Here is a 21,143-nt window from a genome sequence, read left to right on the forward strand (position 1 = left end):
AAACATCATCACTTCAACTCAGTGGGAAGGCCACCCTGTCAGTAATTTATGATCAGAATAATCAGGATGTTATAAATACTAGATGAAGGGTTCTTATAAATATTTGAAGCAGGAATAAAGCTATATCAAGTGTGAAACAATTATGCTACCCACCCCCTACCCCATCCCTACTCTCACTCCTGCATGTGCCTTCACTCGCTTTTATTCTGTAGAGCTGTCTTTTGAAAATTGCATCAGAGTGATTGCTCAAAACGCATCGCAGCAAAACTGAGGGCCAGTGTGCTTTTGTACTTAGAATGTGTACTTGGGCATGGGAAACCCAGGTCCAAATGCCTCCTGAGCTGTAAAGCCCAGCTGTAAAGTTTTGCTCTGGGCTTCCAGCTTCATCTCTTTCAAAAGAGCAAGGATGAGGGAGAAAATTATTTTGGTCAACATTTTAATACGAAACCCCCTAATCTGCACTTTCTGAAACAACACACGAAATGAAACACAATTAGAAGACTGTTAAACTTTCACAATATTGCAAACTGATGCAGAAATGTGGAAATATGAATTTAAGACTGGAAAAATAAGAGAAATTGGAACCAACAGACTCATTCATCCCTGCACAAGAGTAGGAGAGAAGAAACACCATGGTGCATGTGTAGCCGCAGAAACAGACTCCTTCATCTGCCTCAGCTGCAACAAAACATGTCTCTCCTGTATTGCTCTCTACAGCCACAGCAGGTGCCTTCCAACAATTTGACTTCACCCACAAAGCCACACTCCTTCAAAAGCTCCTGAGACAGACGGATGCCAACGCAAGAGTACTGTGAGGCTAAAATGCTCCTCCACAAAGGATGAGCTACAAGGCAAGTAAACCGAGAGGGGGCAGTCCTCACCAGAGGAGAGGGAAGGGAAGGAAGCCCAACTGTGACCTCTTTCTCCTTTATTGTAAATCACTAATAGCTCTACACCACAGCAAAATGACAGGGTAGATGTGGGGAACAACAGTACCACTAAACAGAATAGTTTCAAAAACTTATTCTGCATGATTTGAGATCTCACCCCACTAAGTGAAGAAACTAGTGAAGCACCCTTATTCTGTTATTTTCTCATCATCCTGATCTGTTTTCATTGTGGTGGTAATACTCTTTGAGAACCTTTGAAGGCATGAAGGAACATTCTTATCCATTTTTGCAAGAGACCTTCAATACATGGTTGGCTACTGAGATCCAGCAGCTATATGGACTCTAGCTCTCCAGTGAATGGGTAGTCAATGGTCTGTACCAATAAACCAATCCAAGGGCTCATCCACACTTTTGTTTGCCCTACCGATTCTGCCCAGGAAAACCTGCAGTTTAGCACTGAATCAGAACTAACGGCAATAGGGTTTTCTGTGGACTGCTATTCATTCCAATTTAGCGCCAAACAGTAGATTTTCCAGGGGAAAGACCACTCGGACCCATGCGACAAGCGGAAGTGTGGCTGAGCCCCAAAGTGTATGAAAGGCTCTACCTGTTACAGGATGAAATGGCAAATACTAATCATTTCATTAGGATGAGAGATTCTACAGCCAAGAGAACAAATTGGACACTTGGCAGATGACAGCTCTTTGCTGAAGTGTTGAGCTCTTGTGAATTCAATAGGAATTCATTGTAATAAAGATCTGATTATGGTCTCAGGAGGGTGTGTGTGTGTACACTCTGGTTTCCACATGGCTTTCATCACCTCTTTATCATCAGTCCAGGGCCATTCCAACTGAAAGGTAAGGCTGAATCTGCAATTCTGGTACCAATATCTACACCACATCCTGCCAATCTAATCAAGTCCCCCTTATGAAATATACCACAGAGCTTCTTCAATGCATTCTATTTACTTCCCTTGATGTAACAATGGAGCTACCCTGAATATAACCAACACTGTCCTTATTGTATTTATTTGCATATTTTTATATGCTGCATTGAAATGTTTTTTTTTCCCTGATGGAAAGGCAAATGATAAACCATGTTAAAAATAGTAATAGTCATCAATGCACATATTTGTGGTCAAACTATTCATGTAACATGAATGGGGTGGCTAGCAGCAAGGGATGTTTTAAACATTTACTTCTGGGTGCAATTTTCACTGGGAAGTCTACTCTGCTCCCACCCCACCTTCCTGATGAAAACTGCTCCTCTCTTGTTGATGCAGTTAGGCTCAGTGGGGGTTTGGGGGGAGCTCCCATTGCTTCCAGTCCAGAGTTTTGCCAAATCTGTTCTTTCAAAATGAAACACACATTCATCGCCTTTGCCTGCATCCTTGTGACACAGCCGGGCCTCGGGGTGCGTGCGCTGAGAAAATAAGATTTATGATGTCTCACACCAAGTTGTGTCTTGTTCTAGGGTGTCGTTTCGAGAAGGAGAATCTTAGGTTAGAATCCAGCTGGATCCCAAGGCTACACAGTGCTAAGCTGGGGTCACAGAAGCTACTGTGTGAAACAGTTTCACACATTTTCTGTCAGCAAACGGGAATGAAAGACAGAGTGGGGAAACCATGCGAATGATTTGATTAGGTGTGATATAAAGTGTATGGCCCGAGATGCTATTACATTGGGTTTATTGCACTTGTTGGCACGGCAGGGAAGGCAATGAGCAGGAGGAAGTTCACAGAGGTGCTGAACTGACGAGGAGTCTATTAACACGAAGGATTGATAAGTCACACTGGGGAGCTCATCACTCTAATGGTGCCAAGAGAAAGGTGACGGCAGTCCCATTTGGGATTAAGACTCTGTCCCATTTAGAATATCTCCTGGCTCCTTTTGGTCTTTGTCCCCCTCCCCTCAACAATTATGGTGAAAATATTGATGGGATAACCTTCCTAAATTCGCTGAGCAGATTTTCTCTCTCTTCCCCTGCACTCAGAAGACTGTGGTGAATGAAGTAGGCCTATGGGAAGAAGAAGTCAATGAGGTGTCTGGGAGAAACCACATTTTATTTATTCATTAAATGCATTTCTATCAAGCCCTTCATTTAAAAAAAGCATTTGTACAATAATAGCATCAAAACAATTAAAATATAACAACAAGATAAAATAAGGGCTCCTCCAGGTGACCTTTTCATTGAGCATTCATTCTTATTTCCTTCCAGAAAACCTATGTAGAGGTTAGGCTATGTCCAGTCGTTACTGAGCATACATTCTGATGGTACAACCATCGGCATCCACCCTGAATTCGTCTAGATTTGGTTGTGTCATGGTTATATGCATTCCTGTTAATCATTTGTTCTACCCACACTTTTTTCATAGCATTTTCCTGCCACTTTCCTAACAGCAAAAAGTCCAGTTTCAAAAAGAGAGAAAAAAGTGTTTTTGTTGTGCCAAGGCAACAGATTACCTTAATACATTTTAGTTTTGCACACCTAAATACCCAGCATGTGCTTGAGTCTCTCCTACAAAATGCTCATAGTCTGGAGGTGACCTAAGACTGCAGATTTAAAACATGAGCTTACAGAACTCCTTTAAAACTTGTGACCAGCAAATGTCTAGAAGAGCATTTTATTTTACAGCTCTCTGAAGAGGTGGTAGCATCCAACCCATTTCTCTCTGCCTCTAGGTGCCTAGCAGCAAGCAGACACATGGGTGAATGGTTATGTTAGGGAGGGACGCATTTTATTCACTGTCTCAAGAGGAGAAGATTGTGGCCAATTTGTTGGTCTGGGTAAAGGGCTGGGCTGTGTCAGAGTGAATACCTATTAGGACAACTGAGATCTTCCTGGCATGGCACTATAAGGGATAATCACTGCACCTTATTGATTTCAACACCACCATTTCAGCTTCATTCATCCTCCATCTCTTGCACATTCCCCTTTCTGTCTATAGGCAAGAACATCCTAGCTACCAGGATTGTAATGAGGGATGTCCTCTGATGGCAGCTGGATTTTAACAAGCACATTGACCTGGCCTAGGGTGACAGCCTCTAGGCAGAAGATTATCTTCAGTCAATTTGGCTCCACACAATCCAATTTCTGTTGCAGCTACAAGCTCCCTGACCCCTTGATCTTCACTGTGGAGTCTATTTAATGAGGAAGCCCATGAGACTGTCTGAAACAACCTTGCCCCCAAATATTTGTTCAGTAAACCCAATCTCTCACATCCTTGCTCTTGTTTATCCAGCATCCTATTTTCAGAGGTGTCTTCCTGTGCAGTACTTACATTCAGGAGTTCTAAGGGAAGACAAGTCTCACCACTTCTGGTATGGTCCAGGTCCTGGGGGATAAAACAAAACAAAACCCCTCAGAAGATTATCCAGAAGATGGACGTCCAGTGAGGCAAGATGGCGATCGCCATGGCTGCAGAGCTCCTGAGGACCACCAGCACCACCAGCGCTGCCTGGCGGGTCCCCATGCCGCCAACATCGCCTCCCCCCCTGGAGGGGGGGAACCAGGGGTGCCCAACTCAACAACCAGGGAGGTCACCAGGAAACCAGGAAAACCAAAGGAGCTGGGAAATATAATTAGGCCTAATGACAAACCTCCCAGTTGAGAGTTCAGTTGGCTGGTGTATGTGACTCCTGAGAACTTCCAACCTAACTTTCATTATTTTAATACCTTGTTTATGGTTTCACAGACGAGTTTGGAAAAGCTAGAGAAATAGAAAGAAGGAGGTGAGTGAGAAAAAGCTCATTATTTGTCAAAATGTAAGCTATTTTTTGACACCTGAAGACAGTTTTACAAATGAGAATATTTTGATACAAATACAACAGTAACGAATCATATGAATCTCCGGATGCAAATTGCCAGCAGCTTCTAGTGTTGCCACCTGGCAAGTCACGTTGTTTGCCTTCCATGTTGTTTATTTTTAAAAGACAAATCTACCTCAGTATGTGTAAGTTAGTAATTTTTAATTAGCATATATATTAATGAATTAATAACTGAATTACCATTTTAAGCCTGCCTGAGCAAAGCTGCTGTATGTGTCACAATTCAACAAGTAAATGCTATTTTTACTTTTTTTACAAGACGGTTTGTTTAACTGTTATAGCAGGAAAATCCAGTCTGCCTTAAAGCAGCTTGGATTGTTTAAACTAAAAGGCTAAAACTAGGCTAACTAAGGTTCCCTTTTAAGCTGCAAAGGGATGGCACTCTGTTGAACTCACAAACGTGAGGAAGGAAGGATAACATCTAACAAATATATCCTCTCCTAGCATCTATTCACATCCCAACATAGATAAGGCAGTTTGGAGAGCTTAACTGCATTGAACCATGGTGGCGCTTGAGGGCTCAGCTCTGAGAAGAGGTTAGCTGTCATTTTCTTCAAGGAGCAGAGATTTCTTTGTGACCTGTAGGAAATCTACATATGGCCATTCACAGTGCTATTGTTTTCTCTGTTTCCCAGATACTCTCAGGCCCTCAGGAAGCCAGTTGTTCTTTCTCCAGCTGCCCTGCTCTCACCCCCAAGCTCCCCCCTCCAAATGCAAGTCTAAGGGCACAAGTGGGCAGCTGCCACCAACTGACCTGCCCTCCGCAGCGCTGCCAAATGGGACACCAAAGGGAATCTCAGGGCTTCCCTCCGGACAGCTCATAGAGCTGCTCTTGTTCCCGAGTCCTGTTGCGCCCCACAGTGAGATTGGAAGAGACGTGAGGCTCTGCCTCAGCACACAACCCGACAGGCTGCACTTCTTCCACCAAGCAGGGCTGTCATCTCTCGTGTGCCTTGGAGACAAGCTGCCTCAAAAATAAACTGGAGCAGATAACATACCCGGAGCTTGTTACAAACGTGTTAAAATCTAATGGCGAGCACGTGCTTCATGCTCCCATGAGCTGAGCGTGTCAGGAAGCGAGAGACAGAGAAGAGAGGCAGACGGAGGCAGCAGGGAGACAGGAAGGATCACCTTTTAAGAGTTCAAATTCAGCATCTGAGAGAGAAAGAGCAGAAACTCCCCCCGAGAGGCTGACTCTGTGATGCTAAAATGCGTAAGATGGAACCTGGTGGACCAGCCAAGGCAATAACCTTAACTGTTCATACCCAACACCTGCCTCTTAGTGTGGGCTCCATCTTAAATGAGTGTGCTCCATTGCTAAAGGAAAGAAACACATAGATGGGCCTCTACTGGCTGGTAGGTAGAAGTAGCCAGAGGGGTGTGTGTGTGTGTGTGTGGGATGTTTTCTGATGGCAGCTGCATTTCAACAAGCACATTCTGGCCCAGCTCAGGCACTGACAGAAACATTGCCACCCTCAAAGCTGACGCTCAGGCCTGCTTAAAACAGGAGCCAAGGTTTCTCTGATCCAACTATGCTTCCATTCCATACCTTCTGGGGTGATCACCTTTACCATGCACACACAGATGTGCCGCCCCCCTTGCAATAAGCTGAATAACATGAACAAATCAGGACAAACGCTCAATAAACAGGTTGTCTGGAAGAGCTCACTAAGTCATAAAGTCAGAGCTGTTCTGTTTGCTAAACTTTTCTCTCTCTCCAAAAGGCCAGTCTCTGGGATTCCATTTGTGACCCATCTCATGGATGGGCCGGCTGGAACGAGTTATGCCCAGGCCTCATTAGTGATCGCACTGCCTCCATTGCCATTTGGCCATTATACTGCCCATTAGTGTCTGGGTAGACCAAGGGATGACATCTGCTATGTGGCTCTTTTACCCACCTGCTGATATGAGCAATCTCACCCATTTCGGTAGCAGTGCCTGCCAGGAGAAGACCACGCAATGCGGCACTGACAGATGTTTTGGCTCCAACACTTGTGGCTGATGGCTTTTTAAAGATTCCATTTGGAATCAGGAAACTGTCGTAGCTTTCCAGAGAGGCATTTTCAAATGAAAGTCTCCCTCTGTTTCTTGTACACGTACCTATCTGAAAAGAAGAAATCAGACTCCCCCCCACCCCCACCCTGCCAACCCTGAGGCAAAATGCTGCAATATTAATTTTCTGAAGTTCTCAATAAGCTATTGAAGATTAATTTTGGGGAAAGCCAGAGGATGTGATGGATTGGAGCCTAAGCCTGCTTAAATATGCAATATTAAAAATTGATTGTTATCTCTTCTAGTCATCCACTCAGCCCCCGTGACAGGGGCGACAGTAAGGCCTACAGAGAAGCTAGGAATATGCTCATTAAGTTCTACAGCCAGATGAACAGGGATTCTTAATAACTTATGTTTGTGTCATTGTGTGTTTTAAATCGGCATTATGAGTTTCTGTTTTGTAGATACAGATGAGCTCTGTTGCACAGACTTAGAGCCAAAATAACATTCTGGCAATGAATAATCATGTGCATTTATGCATGGGACTTGAACACATTCACTCCTCTCATTGCCTTATAGCAGGAATGGCCATGCAGAGTCCTTTAGATGTTGGACTACAACTCCCATCAGCCCCAACCAGCATAACCAATGGTCTAGGATAATAGGCACTGCAGTGCATCAGCATCTGGAGAGAGCCACATTGGCTACTCCTGCCATATAGACTCCTCCAATATGGGTGGAAGTGGAGGTGGACCTTAAACTGGCACAACTTGGGTGACCTCAACATTGGCACTTCCTGGCTTTGGTGCATTCCAGCTGAACAGTGATTGAGCCTTAGCACTGACAACATCAATTTGTTCTTCTCTTTCTTTCTTTTGGCAGCCATCAAAGGAACTAATTGAGGCCAGTCAACATGGCCAGATTGGTACGTCAAGAGTATGGTTCAGTGAGCCTGTGCAATGTTTGTGGAATTCAGCATGACGTAAAGTCTTTGTTTGATGGCAGCTTGCAACTCAATCCATGTTTTCAAACTACCTGCCAATCCACTCTGTAAAACAGCCCATATTATCCTATTATACAGTCATTGTGGGTAGAGTTGAGAGCTCAGAGTGACTCAGCTGCACAATCATTTCACCACAAGCAGAGCCTTTTGAATATTTTCAGTCAACTCAACCCATATTCTCAAAATGCAAATTGGATTGTCAGAACTGGCCCCAGGGACAACGAGGTTGACCAGCTATTGGTATAGGGAGTTCTCACACACTTCTCAACAAGCCCTGCAGCTGCTGAGCAACTTGCATTCATCTTAGCGGGAAAAGGGGGAAGTTGCTATAACTGGAAATGGCTCTGGATTGTTGTGAACTTGGACTGAGGAACACCAATGAGTTGTCATGATAGCCTCAGTCAGGAGCTATGGCCCAGACTAGAGCTGCTAATAAAAGTGTCAGTGTCTAATCTTCAGTTGGGAGAACGTTGGCTGGTTAGTTGGCACCAACCTGTCTCGGGAGACAATGGAGGAGTGCTCCTTTGGAGGTGAAGTCAAATTGTTGGAAGGTTGCAGCTCCTGCTGTGGCTGTAGAGACCAATACCAGCATGTCCTTGGGAATTCTGTCATCTTCCATTCTGTGGTCATGACCAAGCCAGCAGAGCCATCGCTAAGACAATATTGAGAACATACTGGGAGTGTGGGTTTGGGAAAGCACTTCTTTGATTGAAATTCTGTCCTGCCATGTGATGGCCAAAATCTTCCTGACACAGCACATGTGGAAGGCACTGAGGAATCACTCCTGGCAGATGTAAGTTGTCCACAACTCACTTCCATAAACCAGCTTGCTCAACAGGCAATCCTGTTGGACCTTAATCTTGGTATTGGAAGTTAGCATCACATTCTCTCATACCCTTTCAGAGAGGTGGGCCATTGCTGTAGCTGCCAATATGCTTGTCTAGCTCAGCGTTGATGGAGAGGTTGCTGATTATGGTGGAACCCAGGTAGACAAAACCATCCACCACATCAAGCGTGTGGTCACCTCAATGCTGAGGTGTGGAGTGCTGGTGATGTCCTGACTGTGGGTGTTGTTCTTTGTCAGGATGATGGTAAGGCCAAACTCTGTTCAGGCTTGGGCAAAATGGTTGATGAGTCTCTGCAGAGCTTCCTCAGAGTGCACTCTCAAGGCTGCGTCATTTGCAAACATCTCTTGAATAAGGACCCACTGCACTTTTGTCTTGGTGCGGAGAAGTGCCAGGTTGAACAGACCTTACCTGAAAAATCACATCCCACTTATCTGCTGTTGTGCTCTGTCGTTGTCATTGTTGTTTTCATCTGCCAGATGGTGCCAGCCAAAAAGTATCCCTCCCTCCCATGCTGAGTCTGACAGTTTCCACCAACCCTGGGATGTTACTAGCTGGTATTGATGCTTTTTTGTTTTTAAAAAACTCAAACTGCTTGAAGTCATGTAACTTTATACATCTCCATAAAGAAAGCACTTACAGTGATACATTCATCTTCTCCAACGTCTCTGATTCAAGTGCCTGAAGGAACGTTATTAGCTTTAATGAATCAAGCCTTGTAACTCTATTTGGAGCTGGGTCAGGGTCATTATTCCCACGTTAGAGGGGAAAGAAAGAGAGATTGAGAAGGAAATGACACATCTAAATTGAGTCAGCAGGAGTTGGGAAGAGGAACCCATTCGTCCCATCCTAGGGCTATGACCCCTGGTGGCAGCAATGAGTGAGCTACTTACCATGTGTCTTTGCCCATGCTCATCAGGTCAGCACCAGCCACCAACCTAAATGTGTTGTGCTGACCTGGACACCCTCCACCAGGTGTGGGTGATGTGGTGACTGGTAATTAATGGTCTTCACCTGTATGGCTTCTGTGTGGAGACACGGCCACGTAGACGCACTTCATTAGGCCTTTCATTGGATGGTAATGAGAGATCTAGGCCGGAGATGGACGGGCAGCCTGTTTTATTTGTGATCGGATTCCATTTCATCTTGGCTCGGAGAGGCTGAAAGGAATACACACTCCGCCTCTGTCCCCAACCTCCTTCACTGAGCCCTGGGGAAAGGAAGATTGAAAGGCACCTGGCATTTCTCCCTGGCTCCTATCAGACACAAAATGATTTCCTATTATAGTGAGCAGTCTCTGCTTTCACACAAACCAGCGACTCTGAGCTTGACCTAGTCCTGGGGTTTATCTCTCTCAACATGAGATAAGGCATAGGTTATTACACTGGGAATATTGTATTCCTGCTGGGTTGCTATGTTTCCCTCAACAACTAATATTTTCCCTTTATCTGTCGTCTTCTTCTTTTAGTGTATAAATTCAGCTGAGGAACAAAGAGTTGTGCATGAGGTGAGACCAATAAGAGTGCTTTGAAATGTGGATCAGAGTGGGGCCTGCAGGACAGCAAATGGCAAACCTTTCCAAAATATACATCTGGACCATCTGGGTGTACAAAGGTCAACAGACAGCAGAAGCAGCAATTGGAAGGCTATTCCGATCAACACTCTGAAACAAGAAATGGTTGAAAAACTGGAATTATGTACAGTGGTGCCTCGCAAGACGAAATTAATTCGTTCCGCAAGTCTTTTCGTCTTGCGAGTTTTTCGTCTTGCGAAGCACGGTTTCCCATAGGAATGCATTAAAAATCAATTAATGCGTTCCTATGGAAACCGCCTTCAGACCAGGTCCGGGGACAGTCCTGGACCTCTTCTGAAGGCTGGCGGGGGGCAAAAGTCTTTGCTCCCCCCCCGCCTGCCTTCAAAAGCCGTTCGGAGGCTTTTAAATCGCCCGGCTTTGCTCCCCACCGCCTGCCTTCAAAAGCCGTCCGGGATAGCGGGAAGCGCTTCCCTGCTACCCGGACTGCTTTTAAAATGCTGGCTGTGGGGAGCAAAGCCTTTCGCCCCCGCCGGCCTTCCTGGACCTCTTCTGAAGGCCGGAGGGGGGGGAAGGCTTTGCTCCCCACCGCTAGCATTTAAAAGAGGTCCCCGGAGATTTCCCTATGGGCTTTCTTCTTGTGAAGCAAGCCCATAGGGAAATTCGTTTTGCGAAGCGCCTCCAAAACGGAAAACCCTTTCGTCTAGCGGGTTTTTCGTCTTGCGAGGCGTTCGTCTTGCGTGGCACCACTGTATCATTTTCTAGGCAACAGAGCAAGGCTCAATACAGAGATGCTGTGAAGTTCTGCAGGGCTTGCTTTGGAATCAAAACATTGTCTTACTTACAGAGCAGGATGCTTCAGAAATCCAGGTTGTTTACCCAAAGCTTTTGTGACAGCCCGTCTTTTTGTCCTGCTTGCCCCTGCCCCCCCCATGGGAATAACCTACAATAAATCATCTACTTTGGACAGCAGTGAGGGTTAAGATACCTCATAGAGGATTCATGGGTTACTGAGGAGGGGAAAGGGTAGGGTTTGGGTTAAGATTTGGCCTGTGTGTGCAACAAAATAAGGGAGAACAGTCCTGAGATGTTAGAACAAACTGCACCACATCAAACAGCAGGTGTGATGTTACATTTAGGAACACTTCCCTAGCTAAAAACACATTTGGAAACTTAGCACTACAGGAAGTATGCTGGAGTAGAACCTCTCTTCCTGATGGGCTAGGCCTAGGGTTTGTTTTTTAAACATAAGTCAGGGAAGTTTCCATAGGTTGTTGTTTAGTCATTTAGTCGTGTCCGACTCTTTGTGACCCCATGGACCAGAGCACGCCAGGCACTCCTGTCTTCCACTGCCTCCCGCAGTTTGGTCAAACTCACACTGGTAGCTTTGAGAACACTGTCCAACCACCTCGTCCTCTGCCGTCCCCTTCTTCTTGTGTTTCCATAGGTAGGAAAATTCAAAAGTGTTATTCCACTCACCTACAGTCTTCAATAGTCCACTGTATCACCTCAGGATTCTGCCACTCTGTTCTACAATTATTCAGGCTGCTGGAATTCAGAGTTTGTGACTTTTGACCCCTCTTGAATGTCCCAAGCTATTAGTGGTGCTGGCTTATTCCAGATCTGCCTCTTTCAGGCACATGGCCAGTGTTCCTCTGTCCCTTAATTGTCTCTTTGCATTGCATTTTACGCAAAAGTCCTGTTGACATCCTGGCAGCATGGTAACCCCTGCCGAGAGACAGCCAAGAGAAGGAGACATGCACTCCTCCTCCTGCACATTTTTTCTTCCTGATCCATCATCATTAGCAAAGATAAGTGGCAGAGCCTAAGTCATTAGGCGGCTGTTCCTAGATAAATAATTCTTTTCATATTTAATTTACAAGTGGTTATAGACCCTCTTTGGGGTGCGCTGGGTTAATTAAGAGCTGGATTAGATGGAGATGCATTTCCCCAAGGAAATGCAATTAAAATATTCTGACATTAAAAATAATAATAGAAGAACCCGATCAACACTATTCAAGCTGGTGAGCTGTAACTATTTAAAATGGTTACTTAGGCAGGGCATTGCTATGTGTCCTTGTCACATAGAAAGTGTGAGTCAAAAGGTAAGTGTGGATTAGCCCTCAGTTTCTGAAAAAGTCCAGGACTTGTCAGGAACACATCCCTGAAAGAGACAGACATTGCTTGCTGTATACTGTAGGACAGTAGTCTTTTGCAGATCCAGGACCTACTTTTAAGCTAAAAATCCATTTGGGGACCCATTTCTTCTTCTGCAATGTATTTGTGTGATGGTGCTGTTGTTGTATACAGTATATATATTTTCTGTTTTACAATTTAAAATACTCATTTTCCATCCCTAAGATATCACTGACTTCCCTTCTTCTCTTTCCATGGTTCATTTTACATAAATCCCTGCATATTTTACAAAACCTATACCATTCAGTATTCCATTATTGCATCCATCAAAACTTATTTACACTGTTGAATTTATCTTAATGCTGCCAGCATTTTCATCTGTATAGAATTATTTCCCATATATTCAATAAACGTTTTCCAATTGTCTTTAAACGTATGATTTTCTTGTTCTCTTGTTCTATTTGTTAAGTCTGCGAGTTGTGCATATTCTGTCAACTTAAGTTGCCATTCTTCTTTAGTTGGGATCTCACTCGTTTTCCATTTTTGGGCTAACTGAACATGGGCCACAGTAGTAGCATACATAAATAACCTTTTTTGACACCTGGGAATTTCAGTCTGAATTATCCCCAGCAGAAAGGACTCTGTTTTTTTTGGGGGGGGGGTAAGTAGTTTTAAACATTTTTTCCAATTCATTAAGGATCATTTCCCAATACTCTTTTAGTCTTTTACAAGTCCACCATGTTGTGACCCATCTTAGATCAGGCCACCACCATCCCAACCAACTACCGGTAGTTGGACCAGTGCTGTAGATCTAGGGCACAGGCCAGCAACCTGGTGCCTTGGCCTAATTCCAGGCAGGTGGCAAGAAGGAGGAAATGGAAGGCGTGGTGGTAATGGGGTGGGGGGTGTGTGAGAAAGGAAGAAGGGGTGGCAGAAATGTCACCTTTGTTGTTGGATTTCTGAGCCTGCAATTTCCTTTCATTCTTCGGGATGGACACATAAACTCTCAGATTGGATTTAGAGGCACAGTTGTGACATCATAAGATGCTCAATAGGACTGGCTTTTCAGGGGGGAGGGAACAAAGCTTCCTACCTTTATTTTCTGTTGACCAATAGACGTGGGAATACTATTCCACCATAACCCAGGGAAGAGAGCAGGGAAATAATACGAGATAGTAATACCAGCTTTCCCAGCACAAAGCCATCAGCTGCAAAGTCACACCATGAACCTATAACCCATGAAGGACTTGGCTGGGTCCTATAGCTGAGGTCTGATTCCATCCGAAGCGGGCACACCTGTTGGCAGCTTTTGAATGCTTAGGCCATAGCCAGAGGACTATGACCATGCCAGCCTTGTGGTATGAACAGCCAAGAACTCTGTCTGGGCAGATCTTGTTTTTGAAAGCTGTATATTTAATTAAAAACAGTAAAAAAAAAAAAAAATCCTTGTGTGTGAGGGACCTATTGCCCGGATTTTCAGTGCTCCTTTACAAGGAGATGGAACCAAAGGGACACTTTATCTCTCTGGGCAGGCAAGAGCATTTCCAAAGCCCTCTGGGTGCAAACATTTTACAAGAGCATATGGTATCAGTAGCACAAGAAAAATCTGCACTGTCACTGCTCAGCTTTGAGCCTCTTGTGGGAGACAGTTGCCATCCAATCTGTGATCTGTTGCAAAGGTAGACACATTACCACTATTAGCCTGGTCCGAATCTGATAACTCCGGGGTGGGGAGGGGGACTTAAATATCAAGTGGAAACACACCGACTGAACCTTTTCATGTGCTGACATTCACACCAACAAGGAGGGCCAGTGGCAAGAGTGCTCAGCAAAGCCACCATGGGGAGAATTTGTCAAATGCAGCTGCAGACCAGCCTCTACTCTGCTCATCGCTGCCATCTTTTGCCATCTGTAAGCATGCACGAGGACAGGGTCACCAAGCTGCTGGGTGCTTTTAAATAATAATTTAAAACCAGGATGAACTGTGACTACTTGCTTCCTTTTTGTGATCCTTTCTCTGCCCCAAAGGTTTTCCAGTTTGGGGCAATTGTTGGCCTTTACTGTAAACATGCTCCTGTTATTTCTGTACTGTTCTTCTCCATTCCATTTTCTTCTTCCTTTCCTGCCACCCCCTGCCCTCACTTGCCCTCCCTGCTGTCTAATCCAATTGACTGCGGACAATCGTACAATTTTAGTCAATGTCATCTTTAACACTACATATGATGGAATGATGACACCTGTCAGCAGCACCGCAAGGGCCCCCAGAGCCAATCAAATTAAATGGCAAGGTGGGCACATGAGACCAAGGACAGTGACGGCCAGAAAGGGGCAGTGGAGGGCCTCTGAAACTGACCTTAGCATGCAGGCCAGTTTGTGGGAGAAAAGGAGATCTTTTGGTTACTCAGAAACCAGGCTGGATAGGGCTTTACAGGTAAGCGCCTGCACTTTGAATATGCCCATAAATACCTAAGAATAATTGAAGCTGTTTAAGGACTAGTGAGATGCATTTTGTCAACTAGTCCCACATAGCAGCCTGGTATAACTGTAGCTTCCTGTGCCTGATAAACACCTGCACCTGATAAATAGCAGAGGAGTCCTTCAGCTTGGAGGTCGAATAAAAGATATCATTGGCCCCTGTATTGCTACATCTAGCTTTCTGTGGGTCTGCCACAACTACAAACACTCTGGTGTGCTTCCTCGCCCTCCCCCACAACATCAAGCCCCATCTTTCCATCTGGCTCTGGTATTTCATCCACTTGAGCCTGGGCTGTCAATCTGAGCCACAGGTTTTTCTGCATGTGACCCTTTTCCATCCCAGCAGATCCAGCAAGTGCTGGGATGCTAATGATGCTGCCTTTTGATATGCAAAGGGAACGCTCATTACATCTCTCCCTCACCCCACATCCTCTGAGCTGTTAATTAAGGCGTGTGTGGCAGGCGTAAAATCATCGCCTGCAAAATAAACCAACAGCGTCTGGATGGCTGACCCCCACCAAGCAAAGGAAGGCCCTGTTTAATTTTACCAGGCTCTGGCCAGCTAATAAATCAAAAGCCAGCATGCTGGGACAGTGGGCAGGTTGCTTTCATCCCAGCGTAGATCCTGCGTAGGTGGGGATGGAAGAATTGAGCAGAATTGCTGGAATGTGGCACTTTGTTTAGTACATATTCACAGAACTGGGTTCCAGTGGAGAACTTATAGTTTACACAGTGCTAAGTATTTTACAGATCACAAAAAACAATGAGAAAAAGAGAAATATTGAGATCCCTGCCTGCCCAAAGGAGGTTACAATAGTGAAAGGGCAACAAAGGAAGGACAGTGAAAGGTCAAAGGATGAATCAGGGCGAATTAAGGGTGAATTATGAGTTATGATGACCGCACAATCCTAGGCACGTCAACTCAGAAGCTTTATTCCCCCCAGGTAATTGTGTACAAGACTGCAGCCTAAATGTTCCATCACGTTGGAAGTGTCTTTTTATATATAAGCTTGCATGGGAGCAGGGGCTTAATCAAGATCAGGTTTGCAGTGTGCAAGGATGGGGAAACTCCCTCCCTTGTGCTATGGCCCCCCAATGGAAAATCGCTTTCCATTTGCTGCCCAAGAGGCAGTGAGGGCCACCACCTTGATTAAAAGAACGCTGGGCAAATTTGTGGTTTCTAACTCTGATGGCTATGTTCTACTGTTGGTGACAGAGTGCTTCTCATTACCAGTTGCTGGAAACTACAGGGAGGGAGAGGACTGTGGTGTTCTGGCCCTGCCTGGGGGTTTCCCACCGGCACCTGCGTGGCCTCTGGCCTGAGACAGCAGAGCTCTTCTTATGTTCTTACTTCCCTGCCTGTTCAGGCTTCTATATGCTGTGTACGGTAAGGAAGGAAGGTGCACCAAGAACATCTTTCCTCCAAACAGCTGTTTTGGTGGAGTGCAGAAGGTGGTGGATTTTGTCAGGAGAACAGCAGGAGAAGGGAACTTCACCCTCCTTCCCAACTGTCCTTGTGCTAATTACCCTCTTGTGGAGGTAGAAAATAGATGTGTGGGTAATTAACAAAAGAATCGACTGGGCACCTAGATTATAAACACTGAGCTCTGCACGCTCTCCAGCAGGAGACAGCCCCCAGCAGAACTAAAAACACTCTCAGAATTATGCAGCAGTATAGAATGGAATATAGGTCATCAAACCCTTTTCATATCCCATTTAGTTTGCTTGAAAATGCTTGACCCTGCCCCCTCCCTGCAATGAACAGAGCACACACTGTTAAGTAAATTTAACATGCTTTACCTACTAAATCCAAAGGTCTGGCTTGTGCGTTAATCCATGCAGCAGCAAGGGAACACAGGTTGAATACTCTTGGGTGCAAAATACAAAATATAGTTTCAAGCATGCGGTCTGAACATCCCGGGTCGGATTCATGGCTAGAAGAGAGTGAGTGAAAGGAAGAAAAGCAGATTCACTTCCTCCCTCATGGCAGAAAAGGGGGCATGACCTAGATGAGTCTAGGAACAAAACTCTGCCTTCTTAACCCCTTCATGCCCTAATTAGCACTCTTGCATGTTTGACTACAATTTCACACACCTCTCTTCTCCATAGGTGTTGTTTTTAAAAACAAACAAAACAAAAATGCAAGCAATGCATTCCCTGTGAAATGTAGCTTGTTCCAAGGGGTCAGGCCCATGGAAGAGCCATTGGGGAAGGGCTCACTTGAGCCAAGTTCTTTCTAGTCATTATTTATGTTTTACAGTTATATTGTACCTTTTGTCTGAGGAGCCCAAGGTAGGGTGCATGATTCTACCCCTTCTCTATAGCCCTCACAACACTGTGAGGTAAGTTAAGCTCAGTGGCGTAGCGTGGGTTGTCAGCACCCGGGGCAAGGCAAGTAATTTGCACCCCCTAACCCGTGGACTTGTGCCCCCTAACCCGTGGACTTGCGCCCCCTAACCCTAACCCCAGATGTTGCGCCCGGCCCCCCCTGCACCCCCCACGCTACGCCACTAGTTAAGCTGAGAGACTGCGCCTGGCCTAATTTCACCCAGGGGACTTCATGATCAAGTGGGGATTTGAACACTGTTCCATATCCTAGTCCAGCACTCTAACCATTGCACCTCACTGGCTTGAGTCCGCCCTATATGTCTCATGGCATTATGTCGCATCAGGAAAGCTGTTCTGCTGGATCCAGTGTGTTTACTTCTGCAGCCATTTGCCACCCTTTATAAATTCTTGCTGGGAGAGATGATCAACCTGGGGCCAGAAACATACATGTACAGCATGCATGGTTTTATGAGCATTTGTGTAATGTACATGTGTGCCCGCCCACACATAAAGTGGTACCTCCAGTTACGAACTTAATTCATTCCGGAGGTCTGTTCTTAACCTGAAAACGTTTATAACCTGAGGCACGCTTTTGCTAATGGGGCCTCCTGTTGCAGCTGCGCTGCTGGCGCGCGACTTCCGCTTGCATCCCAGGGCAAAGTTCGCTACCAGGAGCACCTACCCAAAGCTTTTGTAAGGATGGTACGTAACCTGAGGTTCCACTGTATATGTCACAAAAGTAATGTATACAGTGACAGTGATTTACCACACCACAGGTACTGTGGGCAAAATGAAGATTCAGCGAAAGAACACATCCTCCCGGGACTGACCTTTGTGACCTTTCCTGGCAGAAAAAGAAACCCCGGCAGTTCTCCTGCCTTTGCAGGGAGAGCGGTGGAGGACAGGGCGCCCTTGGTGGTGAGCCCTAGAGAGCGCCTGCTACAGAACACGCCTCCGGCCTGAGGCAAGGTTAATGGGCTGACATGGCAGGATGAAAGCAACATCTAAGCCTTGACAGGCCTTTGGGAGCAGAAGCTGATGAGGGAAGGCAGGGGGTGGGGATAATCAGACTTCCTGCTCTAAAAGCACTCAGATCCCAACCCCACATATGTTCTGCCACCCCCTTCTTTACACAGCACCTGTCTGCTTCATCTTACCCTTCCTCAGCCAGCAGATTTTCCCGATACACATCCTTCCTTTCTGTTGCCTCCAGATCTGCGTTGTATTTTTAACCCCATTCAGGCATTCAGTGAGTGCATGAATGCATGTGGTGAATCTGAAACATGCCCACCGTCACTTCTCCCAACCCCTATGTATTCTATTGAAGGTCTGACTCTGAAAACAGCCTTTATGGAGGCTACCTCCCCCCCCCCCCGCAAAGGTAGCGAAGCTGACTGGGCCTCAGCACCTACCCTGCCTATCACCTCAGAGAGGTGAGACTGTGGACCTTCTTGCTTTCATCAAATTTGCTGGCACTCTGTATGGATAGCTTTAAAAGAGGATTAAACATATTCATGGAGGATCAGGCTACCAGCCATGATGGCTAAGCGCTGCCTCCATGGTTGGAGGAAGTATGCGTCCGAATATCAGTTTCTGGAAACTTCCGAAAGGAGAGTGCTCTGGATCCTGCTTGTGGGTTTCCCACAGGCACCTGCTTGGCCACTGTTAGGACAAGATGCTGGACTAAATGGTCCACTGACATGATCCAACAGGCTCCGCATCTGTCCTTATGTTATGTTCTTAACGTGTAAACTGTACATGGATAGACTTTATAGTCATGAGCCTTGGCTTTTCGTGGGATTCCAATGATGCTGAAGAGAACTCGCCCGTGTGCAACCTATACGTAGATGGGCCCTGTTCAAACCTTCAGACATGGAGGTTGGCAGCAGCCAGAGACAGGATGAATGGATGATTCCCTTCTGCCGCCACATAGCCCTGCTGCCAAGTCTCAACCTGGCTTTCAGTGTGTTATGTACTGAAGTTCTCACCCTGGGCCACCAGGGGGATACTGTAGATAGTTTTCACTCAGGTCCACATATGCAAATAAGGGATTGAAAGTGATGTTCAGTGATTGGATAGTTACAGAAAGTTGTTACAGTTACGTTGTACTGGAGCTCTATATAAGCAGGCTGGCTGGCTGAACCCTTCAGTTCAGTTCTGTTCTGACCTGTGAATAAACAAGAGCTGTTTGGAGAATCGCTGTGTCATCTGATATGTTCACCCACAACTTAACACAGTGTGTGAACCAAAGCCTGCTGCCTTGGTGGTGACACAGGCTCCCCATTTGCAGAAATACACGCCGGATTGCATTCCACAAGTGGCCATCTAGCTACAATGGAGGCAGAGAGCCTAAGTGAGTGCGGCATGGTGCCTTCTTCTCATAAGCTTCTGCATCTTTGTGCCAAGGCTTGGGAGGATGGGCTGTGTGGTGGCAGGGTGCTGCGGGAAGAGGAGGGGGGAGATGTCACCTTGCCAACTCAATATGCTTCTGGTGTGTGTTGCCAACAGGAGCATCGTTTGGGCTCACCGGGTCTCTGCACCTCGCTTTCCTCTGCGTTGCTGCTGTATTGCAGGCTGCGTGGCGCAGGCAGTCCTGTTCCCAGCAAGAAGGGAGAGGCAGGGGGCTGTTTGTTTATCCTCCATGCGGCTTTTAAGACAGGCTCTGCACTTGTCTCTCTCCTGTTGGGAAACATGGATTATTGCAGGAACAAGAACCGCCCACTCACTCCGCTCAGGAAGCTAGTTAGAGATGATACAAACAGCAGGTGCCCTGAAGACAGCAGCAGGCAAAACTGCCTCTCTCCCTGCATTCCTTGGAAAACACCAAAGGAGTTTCTGATTTATAATGCTCCATTGCGTGGAGGAGAGAGACTTAACAGGCTGCAGCAGGGCTCCAGAGCAAGCCTGTGATCAATCTTCTTAAATTCAAATAGATGTATAAATAGGACTTTCTTTACAGATCCTTTGCATGAAACTGAGAGTTTGTGAGAGGAAGACCCTTTCCGTGTTTCTTCTTTGCATATTCATTCACTGTGTGTTTATAGGAGGGGGAACCCTCTTTCCATCTCCTCCTTTCCATCTCCACACTTTTAAAAATAATTCTAGCACACTGTCACAATGATATTATTGAAATAACTGGAAAGTCATTTTTAGATCTCAGCTTGCCAATTATGTATATATTTACAAACCTAGTCTCAGCTTTAGATTTCATGACATGATGATATGTTGCAGAGTCCCAATCTGTGGTATCCTTAGTGGGCAACAGGGCTGAAAACAACCACCACCATCATTGCTCAAAGCCAAATGCTTGCACAACTATATTTGTTGATGTTCTGGTTTTGGAGGACCTCCAGAGCAAGGTGCGATCTTGGGAGTGGACACTGAAATGACTCCCCAACATGCCCATGCTGATCCAACTTGCCACACCAAAAGCATCATCAAAATGCTATGTTGCTATGTATCATAGTTGCTATGGAGGTCCATATGAATTGTGGGTAGTGTGCATGTGCAACGACAGCCCACATTCTTCTTCTGCTTGTACATACAGAACAAAAATCAGTGGTAGCTCCCACCACACCTATCTGTTGGCTCTGCCGGCTGTGGCTGATCGGTGCTGGGGTCCAACATCTTCTGGAGGTCCACAGCTTCCCCACCACTGATGTAAGAAGGTCCATCTAGCCCAGCATCCAGTTTCCAAGAGAAGCCAGCCAGATGATTCTATGAAGCGGGAACGCCCAACAGAGACCAGGGGTGACCTTTGTCATTACTCTAGGGTAGGGATGTCCAACTCCCAAGAGACGTAGATCTCACTATAAAAACACTGGCAACTCATTGGGTTGACCAAAGTTGTTGAACTTTTTTTGGAGAGGGAGACCCACAGTTGTGGAACTACTTCTGGAGAGGCTTCAGCAAAGTTGTTGAGCTTTTTTTGGGGGGGAGGGGACCTATCGGGATCACACAAACATCAGGAATGCCCCGCGATCGACCGGTAGATTGCGATTGACCAGATGGACATCCCTGCTCTAGGGCATGCACACAGGTTTTAGCCTCTACAAGAAGAAGCCATATAGAATAGTAGAGGGTTGTTATCATCAATCACCCGCACTGTGCTTCTTG

General features: G+C 45.9%; 1 long non-coding RNA gene across 1 annotated transcript; it reads right to left on the reverse strand.

Moving 5' to 3' along the window:
* Positions 1-285: 285 nt before the first annotated feature.
* LOC309367849 lies at positions 286-4,697 on the reverse strand. The gene is made up of 3 exons (XR_014167380.1): positions 4,490-4,697; positions 4,171-4,224; positions 286-2,906 (listed from the first exon to the last, which is right to left on the reverse strand). It is a non-coding gene; the product is annotated as an uncharacterized lncRNA (long non-coding RNA).
* Between the last annotated feature and the right edge of the window lie 16,446 nt (positions 4,698-21,143).

Source organism: Podarcis melisellensis, assembly GCF_964234715.1.
Source record: "Podarcis melisellensis genome assembly, chromosome: 1".
Classification (NCBI taxonomy): Eukaryota; Metazoa; Chordata; class Lepidosauria; order Squamata; family Lacertidae; genus Podarcis; species Podarcis melisellensis.